Consider the following 8,968-nt stretch of genomic DNA (forward strand, 5'->3'; position numbering starts at 1 on the left):
TGTTTATTGTCAATTACTTTGTTTGACATTCCCAAGTGCTCATGGTTTATTAACAATTGTTTTTGTTTTTATCGGCCTATTGATAAATCATTCAAGGTTCGAATCGAGCTCAAGGCCAGAACAATAATTTTTTTCAAATGATAATTATTGTTATTTTTTTTTAATTTTTCTAAATTTGAAAAATTGAATTTTGTTTTTGGAATAGTAAGTAGAAAATTTTTCAGACAACCTGCCATAGCTGCGCAGATAGATCCATTTCGAAGGGTGCTAAGCCTTCATCATCAGTACGCTTTAGGCATGCTGCGCTAACCATTTAGCTATCCAGCGGTGGTTTGTTTGACTGGCAAATTTGCTACTTCTATTCCTTTTTACCAACTATATTTATTCAGTGTTGCGCCATCTGGTGCAAAGCACTGATAATGCTGGATTTTTGTTTATTGTCAATTACTTTGTTTGACATTCCCAAGTGCTCATGGTTTATTAACAATTGTTTTTGTTTTTATCGGCCTATTGATAAATCATTCAAGGTTCGAATCGAGCTCAAGGCCAGAACAATAATTTTTTTCAAATGATAATTATTGTTATTTTTTTTTAATTTTTCTAAATTTGAAAAATTGAATTTTGTTTTTGGAATAGTAAGTAGAAAATTTTTCAGACAACCTGCCATAGCTGCGCAGATAGATCCATTTCGAAGGGTGCTAAGCCTTCATCATCAGTACGCTTTAGGCATGCTGCGCTAACCATTTAGCTATCCAGCGGTGGTTTGTTTGACTGGCAAATTTGCTACTTCTATTCCTTTTTACCAACTATATTTATTCAGTGTTGCGCCATCTGGTGCAAAGCACTGATAATGCTGGATTTTTGTTTATTGTCAATTACTTTGTTTGACATTCCCAAGTGCTCATGGTTTATTAACAATTGTTTTTGTTTTTATCGGCCTATTGATAAATCATTCAAGGTTCGAATCGAGCTCAAGGCCAGAACAATAATTTTTTTCAAATGATAATTATTGTTATTTTTTTTTAATTTTTCTAAATTTGAAAAATTGAATTTTGTTTTTGGAATAGTAAGTAGAAAATTTTTCAGACAACCTGCCATAGCTGCGCAGATAGATCCATTTCGAAGGGTGCTAAGCCTTCATCATCAGTACGCTTTAGGCATGCTGCGCTAACCATTTAGCTATCCAGCGGTGGTTTGTTTGACTGGCAAATTTGCTACTTCTATTCCTTTTTACCAACTATATTTATTCAGTGTTGCGCCATCTGGTGCAAAGCACTGATAATGCTGGATTTTTGTTTATTGTCAATTACTTTGTTTGACATTCCCAAGTGCTCATGGTTTATTAACAATTGTTTTTGTTTTTATCGGCCTATTGATAAATCATTCAAGGTTCGAATCGAGCTCAAGGCCAGAACAATAATTTTTTTTCAAATGATAATTATTGTTATTTTTTTTTAATTTTTCTAAATTTGAAAAATTGAATTTTGTTCTGGCCTTGAGCTCGATTCGAACCTTGAATGATTTATCAATAGGCCGATAAAAACAAAAACAATTGAGAAATTAATAACATCATAGAACCTTGCCGTATAGCACTAAGTGATGTACAAGTCAATTCTAGATTAAAGTTTGCCAAAATAACAACAGATGAAGTTATTAATATTCTGAAAGAGTTCAAATATAAAATAGGCGGTAGAAAACTTATATCTGATGGAGTACTTAAAGACTGTATATCGTATACAGGATATTTCTACGCACAAATAATCAATAACAGCCTAGAAGAGGGTCTTGTACCAGAAAAGTGGAAAACGTCAACGGTGATACCAGTGGAAAAAGTTAAAAAGACAGTAAAACCTGAAGAACTTAGACCCATAAACACGCTGCCTAGTGATTGTAAAATACTTGAAGCTTATGTTAAGAACCAGTTAACGAAATACCTTGAAGATAATAATATACTAGCCCACCAGCAGTCAGGCTTTAGAAAGAAACATTCATGTGAGACAGCTCTTAATTTGGTGATACATGACTGGAAAGAAGAGTTAAATAAAAAAAAAGTGGTTGTTTCAGTCTTCCTAGACCTCAAACGAGCTTTTGAAACAGTGGATAGGGAGATCTTAATCAAAAAAATGGAACGTATTGGTATAACTGGTATAGAACTTGACTGGTTTCGCAGCTATTTGAAGCAGAGGAGACAGAAAACGGTTATAAATACCGTGATGTCTGATGAATTAGAAGTACCCATAGGGTTACCACAAGGCTCAGTTTTGGCACCGATACTGTTCCTAATTTATATTAATGATATAGTTAACGCTATTGAAGGTTGTGAAATTAAACTATTCGCTGATGATGCATTAATAATGATTAGTGAGAATAATATTAATTCTGCACTTTCTAAAATACAACATGAACTGAATAACCTGTATAAATGGTTGTGCGGAAATAGACTGAAACTTAATATAAATAAAACGAAATTTATGATAATAACAAGGAGGAACGTTAATGAGGATATAATTGGTTTAAAAATAAATGATGAAAGCATACAAAAAGTTGACAGTATAAAATATTTGGGAATTATAATTGATAACAAACTCAAGTTTGAAGAACATATAAACTACACAGTCCAGAAAATTGCGAAAAAAATTGGGGTTATGCAGAGAACATCCAAATATATTCAAAAAAAGTACAAAATAATTATATATAAGTCCATTATAGAACCGCACTTTGTAAACTGCCCATCTATTCTATTCATTGTGTCAGACAAAGAAATAGATAAACTTCAAAAGATGCAAAACAGATGTATGAGATTTATTCTTAAAAAACCTAGAGATACTCGTACGGCTGATATGCTGAGAAGTTTGAACTGGTTAAGTGTAAAGCAAAAGATTTTTTTTCACGCTATGAAGTTTATATTTAATATTAAAAGTGAAAATGTACCTGAATATCTAAGTAAAAACGTAGTATTAGTTAAGCAAACACATAACATTAATACAAGGAATAAACACAATTTCAAACTGCCTTTATTCAGAACTGAAATAGATCAGCAAAATATTTTTTATAAAGGTCTAAAAAGTTTCAATGAACTGCCTATAGATATAAAAAGTTGTAATGAAATCGGGGCTTTTAAAGCAAAACTTTATGAATATTGTAAAACCTTAGCAATAAGATAGTAAATTGTAATATAATTTAATTTATGAATTAGGCTTTTTTGCCGTAATAAATAAATGAAATGAAATGAAATGATTAAGGTTTTGAAAGATGTGTAAATTGTAATTTAAAGTGCTTTAGAAATTTGCTAAATTTGCAAACTTTAACAACAAATAACTTTTAAATTATAAGTTTGCGCACTTTAAAATATATATATTTGTTATCGGGACAACTCCCCCTTTCATTTACCTCGAACTGTTGTTGTTGTTGTTGTTGTAGCAATGCTCGCCCCACCTAATAGCCGCGACCGATCACAAATTGTCATCAATATCCTCTAACGGGAGTCCAAGGAAACTTGCCGTTTCAACACGGGTGGACCATAAGGAAAGGGGTGTTAGAGGCATTGGTTCCACATTACAATTGAAGAGATGGTTGGTGTCATGTGGGGACACATTGCAAGCGGGGCATACATTTTGTATGTCGGGTTTGTTTCTGGATAGGTAAGAGTTTAACCTGTTACAGTATCCAGAACGAAGTTGAGCAAGAGTGACACGCGTTTCCCTGGGGAGTATGCGTTCCTCTTCCGCAAGTTTTGGATAATTTTTTAAGTACTGGATTCACCGGGCAATTCCCGGCATAAAGGTCCGACGCCTGTTTATGGAGTTCACCAAGGACCTGCTTGTGTTTTTTCACTTCATACGGCCGGGTTCTCAGGTGCCGTATTTCCTCAAAATGCTTACGGAGATGACTCCTTAAGCCCCTAGGCGGTGCTGGTTCATCAATCAGATGTCTGTTGGGATGCCCAGGTTTCTGGGTATTCAACAGGAGCTGTTTGGTCAGCATCTCATTTCTCTCCCTGATGGGGAGTATTCTCGCCTCATTATGCAGATGGGGGACATAAGAAGACAGCCCGTGGCGATTCTGAGAGCAGTATTTTGGCAGGCCTGTAGTTTCTTCCAGTGGGTGATTTTTAGGCTTGGCGACCATATGGGTGACGCGTAGCACGTAATCGGCCGGCTAATTGCTTTGTATGTAGTCATGAGCGTTTCTTTATCTTTTCCCCAAGTACTGCCAGCGAGGGATTTGAGGATTTTGTTACGGCTCTGAATTCTCGGAACAATTGCGGCTGCGTGCTCACCAAAATGTAGATCCTGATCAAGCGTCACACCCAAGATTATGGGGTGTCGGACAGTCGGTAGCGTAGTGCCATCGACGTGGATGTTCAAAATGGCCGACATTTGGGGCGTCCATGTTGTAAATAAGGTCGCGGAAGATTTAGTCGGTGATAATGCCAGGTTGTCGGGGGGTGATATTCAAAAATGTTTCCGTTATTTTTCGCTGCTGTGTTAAGTAGTGTGGTCGACGTTATGGGGTTTCAAGGCGTTATTGACAGTGCCTTTCCGTTTTACTGCAGTCTAGGGCAACATCCATGGGGGTTGATACTTTCGTCAACGGACAAATTTGCATCATGTGTTCGGAAGTCAATGCAGTAGAGCATGTCGAACATTGAATCGGATCATTATCATTGTAATGATGAGATATGCTGAACAGCGTGGCTCCAACTCACATTATTGCATTCTTTATACATTCATCCCTGGTAATGTTTATATTGCAGTGGTCCCAACTGGGTTGCTTAGGCATATTTTCGGAATTCGTTTACATTGTGGCCTGTCTTAGCAAACACTTTATCGACCCCAACTTGAGTAATGTTTTACAAGACGATACCCACGTAATTTTTATCAATAAGGTGTTTTGTGCAAAAAGGCTATATATCGGGACCCGGTTTCGCACCATCTCGGGGTAGTTTTCCGGTTTTAGCAAACATCTCAAGACGCCGCTCTTGGTACCTCTATTTGGTAACGTTTTACAAGACGGTGTACCATCTAATTTTTATCAAACTCGTTTCGACTTCCGTGTTCAGAACCAAGAGCAGAAATTAAAACTTTTTTTCTGTCGAACGATATTTACAAAAAACAATAAAACGACCCCGCGGGTTTCCGAAATATGGGGTCCGATCCATAGTTTTTTTTTTGGCACAGAATACCTTTCTACGTTGGCGACCTTCGGCCGCGATTTTGAAAAAAATAGCCCTGGATGGGTCCAACACCGGTTTGGGGATCAAAATTAAATCCGCGCAGAGCACATTTCTGCATTAATGGGAGTGTGTACAACAAATTTGCCGAAAATACAACAAGCACATGAAAATTTGAACAGATTTTTTACTTAAATATATCTTTTGACAATTGTTTTTGACAGAAAAAAAACTATAATTTCTGCTTTCATATTCTAAAAACGGAATTCGAAACGCGTATTATGACACCACCTTTGATCATTTTGGGTAAAAGTTAGGTGGTATAACATTACCATTCAGGTTCCTTTTTAAAGAATATTATCATGTCATTTCATTCAAAACTTATGCAGAGCAGTGATGCTTTATGAAATGTTATTTGGAAAACTCCGAATATATGTATAGACAGAAATAGGTAAATACATGTATATATAAATGTATATTAATAAATGTACATTTACATATTACATGTACATACATATGAACCAATATACCCATAGATATGTGTACAATATAATGTACCTTTTAATGGCTACCACTGTGTATTATACAACGGATATGAATCCAAATCAAGAACTCGAACTCACCAGTAAACAAACGCAGAGAATAGTTTAATTTGATTTTTATTAATAAATCAATGCTTTGTTATTTGTAAAACAGCACAACTTTAAAATTTCTTTTGCACATTCTCCACCACAAATATATTACATTTAATAGCAAAAACACTACACCCAAACGAATGCTAGGTTGTATCTAACGTTTAGGCCAAATCGATTAACAAGCACGCAAAGCACAAAGGATATGTTAAATTTGGTATGCAGTGGGAGCGAGAACAGCGGCGACCGAGTAACCGCGAAGCCTAAGAGGGCACACAGATGTAATATAGTTTCAGCCGTCAATATACGGACCTGCTACTAAAAACAATACAACCAAAACGGATTACTATTATTTATTATCTCATTATACTTTTCAAAACTCACTTAAGTCCATTATTTTATCACAAAATAATTAGTGATTTACATAGAAAACATTTTTGGACTCATCTCAGGGTGTAAAAATCGAACGAGTTAAACTTCGTCAAAATGTCGACTTGGTGTAGTGTTACCATCACCTTCATAACTCTAATGCACTGCGAAAAATATACTCTAAAATCAAATATAATAAAAACAATAAGAGCCGTCACTCGTAATTTTTTAGGCATTTACTCGATGTAAACTATGAGGTAGTCGCTACTTTTTTTTGGGCGGAATGTTTATAAATGTCTTCTATACATTTTCATGTGGTATTTGTGTTTATTTTTCTGACTGTATTTAATTAATTATTTAATTGTCTTTCCAAAAAACACGTTTGCATAAAGTGACAACACTACATGGATAAATGGGAGCTAATTCAAAAATGTCCCTCATAAAACAAAAGTAGCGACCACCTCACAGTTTACATCGAGTAAATGCCTAAAAAATAACGAGTGACGCCTCTTATTGTATTTATCCTCTTTGCTAAAATTAGTTGAAATTATATATTTTAAAATTTTTGAGCTGAAGGCCAATTTAAATAAAAACACAACTTTTTGTATTATAGTTGTATAATTTATTCTTGTCGATATTTCGGCTTTATTCTAAAGTTGTGTTTTTATTTAAATTGGCCTTCAGCTCAAAAATTTTAAAATATATTATTTAATATAAAGGCTATTAATTCTTATCAAAATATTAGTTGAAATTTTTAAGAGGCCATTCTTTGAAGAGTAGTGATGGAACGATATTTCCCTATTGGTGATTGCATCGCCGATGAAAAATCGCTAATAGCGATAGCCGTGGTACAATAACAAGGTAAAAGCATCAGAGTTGCATTTTACATGTTTTTTCATTCGAAGCTGGTTATAAAATGTCAAACTTTGTTTATGTTTACATTTTTTGTTTTTTTTTACTTTTGATGTGAAAATTTATTAGGTAATTCTTTACTTTAGCTCACGACTACTAAAACTCGTCCAAATATATCGGGAGAGATGGCAAAAGACGCGCTTTGGAACCAGGACCATGATCCATGATTCCGAAAACGGAAATTGAAAATTTTATTTCTTTCCAGATATATTTACAAACAAAGTTGAAAATTTTCATGTGGCTGTCTTTTGCGCGGATATCGATTTGGTCTCTAATGGTAATTTTTTATAAGCCCGGCCGAAGACCGCCAATACAGAAAGGTGATCTGCGCAAAAATACTATGGATTCCACCCCCGGTTTCGGAGCACTCCGATGCCATTTTTCAGTTTTTTGTGAATATTTTTTGACAGAAATAAAATTTTTAATTTTCACTTTCGGATTCGTCGTCCTGAGTCCAAAACGCATTTTTGGACACCTCTCCTGATATTCTTGCACGAGTTTTTAAAGTTGTGAGCTAAAGTAAAGAATTACCCCGCAAGACCAAGGAAGAGGAAATATTGGGAAAAAGTTTGCGGCGTTAGCTTCCCTAAAATGGCTTAATTTTTTCGCTCCATTTTCAGGCCTGTGACCTTATTGTGGGAGCTCAGAGAGTAGATATTATGCGCAACTCCACTCCATCGCTATATTTACCATCTTTGATGTAAATATTCAGTTTCCCGAATGTTGTAAGATAAAAAATGTAATATAATTTTATGTATGACTTAGCAGTGCTAATCAATAGTTTGTAAAAAGCGAAAGTTGTCTCATCGTCCCAAACGGCCATCCCACAGTTATCTACCAAAATATCGGACAATAGTTTCGCCGCTACAACATGAAGGAAGGACGAAGGATAAATAATAAAGTCCCTTCTACATGTTCGCTTTTTTTAAATGACACCGTTGCAGTGAAAGGCCAATACTTGGCATGGAACAGCTGCAGCACACAAACGGATATGCATGATGTACCAACAATAAGCTGTGAAACCCAGACGCAGTAAGCTCCCCTAGTTTCAGCGCCACCGTTAGTTTACAAAGAGCGAAAATATGCTATACAAGTATACGCAAAACGGCCCTTATCAGGGCCACCACTAGTCAACAAAGAGAACAAAATTGCTAAACAATTATACCTACGAAAAGCGGCCCATATCAGGGCCACAAACAGTTTACGAAGAGAAAATATTGCTAGACAATTATGTTTTATATGCTATAGATTTACTTTTGGATTATTTATATCATCCGCATGATGACAAGAAAAAAACTGGAGCATAACCGATACTGGAGTTGAAAACGGAAATATTCCAAGCCGAACTTTTGCCATAGCAGGTACCGATACCACATCCAGCCTAAAGCCGAAATAGCTACAATAGCCTCCTCGCTAGAGCCAGAAGGAAAACCCGGAACCATAATTAAAGTCAGTACTAAAACCGAACTAGCTATCCATAAATTAAACCGAAAGCAAAATCGGTTCCGAACAGAGGAGCCAAAAGAAAAATTGGATCAAAACAACTATGCTGTGGCGCTGAGCCCGATAGTTCTGTGGCATAGCGAATCAATTTTCAACACACCCGTGCTTTTTTTAATTAAAAAAGATTACATCTCAAGACATTAAGTACATATCCTTAAACGAAATCCGCACCTCAAATACCGACACGACGAGTTTCCAACGTTAAATGTTATTATGTATATATGTATCTTCGATATTTATTAGGTTACTAAATTACTTAATTTTTACTTTACAAAATACATGAAATTTTAAAATAAATCAGTACTTATTCATGAACATACTATTAACTAGGCATTTTATATGCAATCTCATCCTAAATTTTCAACATCTCTTGAAGACA

The 8,968-nt window shown here is 35.4% G+C and overlaps 1 protein-coding gene across 3 annotated transcripts in view; it reads right to left on the reverse strand.

Moving 5' to 3' along the window:
• LOC137250110 (uncharacterized) overlaps positions 1 to 6,309 on the reverse strand; it is a 197,970-nt gene extending 191,661 nt beyond the window's left edge. Inside the window, exon 1 of one of the 3 annotated variants that reach the window (XM_067782408.1) lies at positions 6,190 to 6,309. The gene's annotated coding sequence lies outside the window, so the exon portion shown is untranslated. The other 2 variants (XM_067782406.1, XM_067782407.1) reach the window with 2 other exon arrangements.
• Positions 6,310 to 8,968: the final 2,659 nt, after the last annotated feature.

This window comes from Eurosta solidaginis, chromosome 4 (assembly GCF_040869045.1).
Source record: "Eurosta solidaginis isolate ZX-2024a chromosome 4, ASM4086904v1, whole genome shotgun sequence".
NCBI lineage: Eukaryota > Metazoa > Arthropoda > Insecta > Diptera > Tephritidae > Eurosta > Eurosta solidaginis.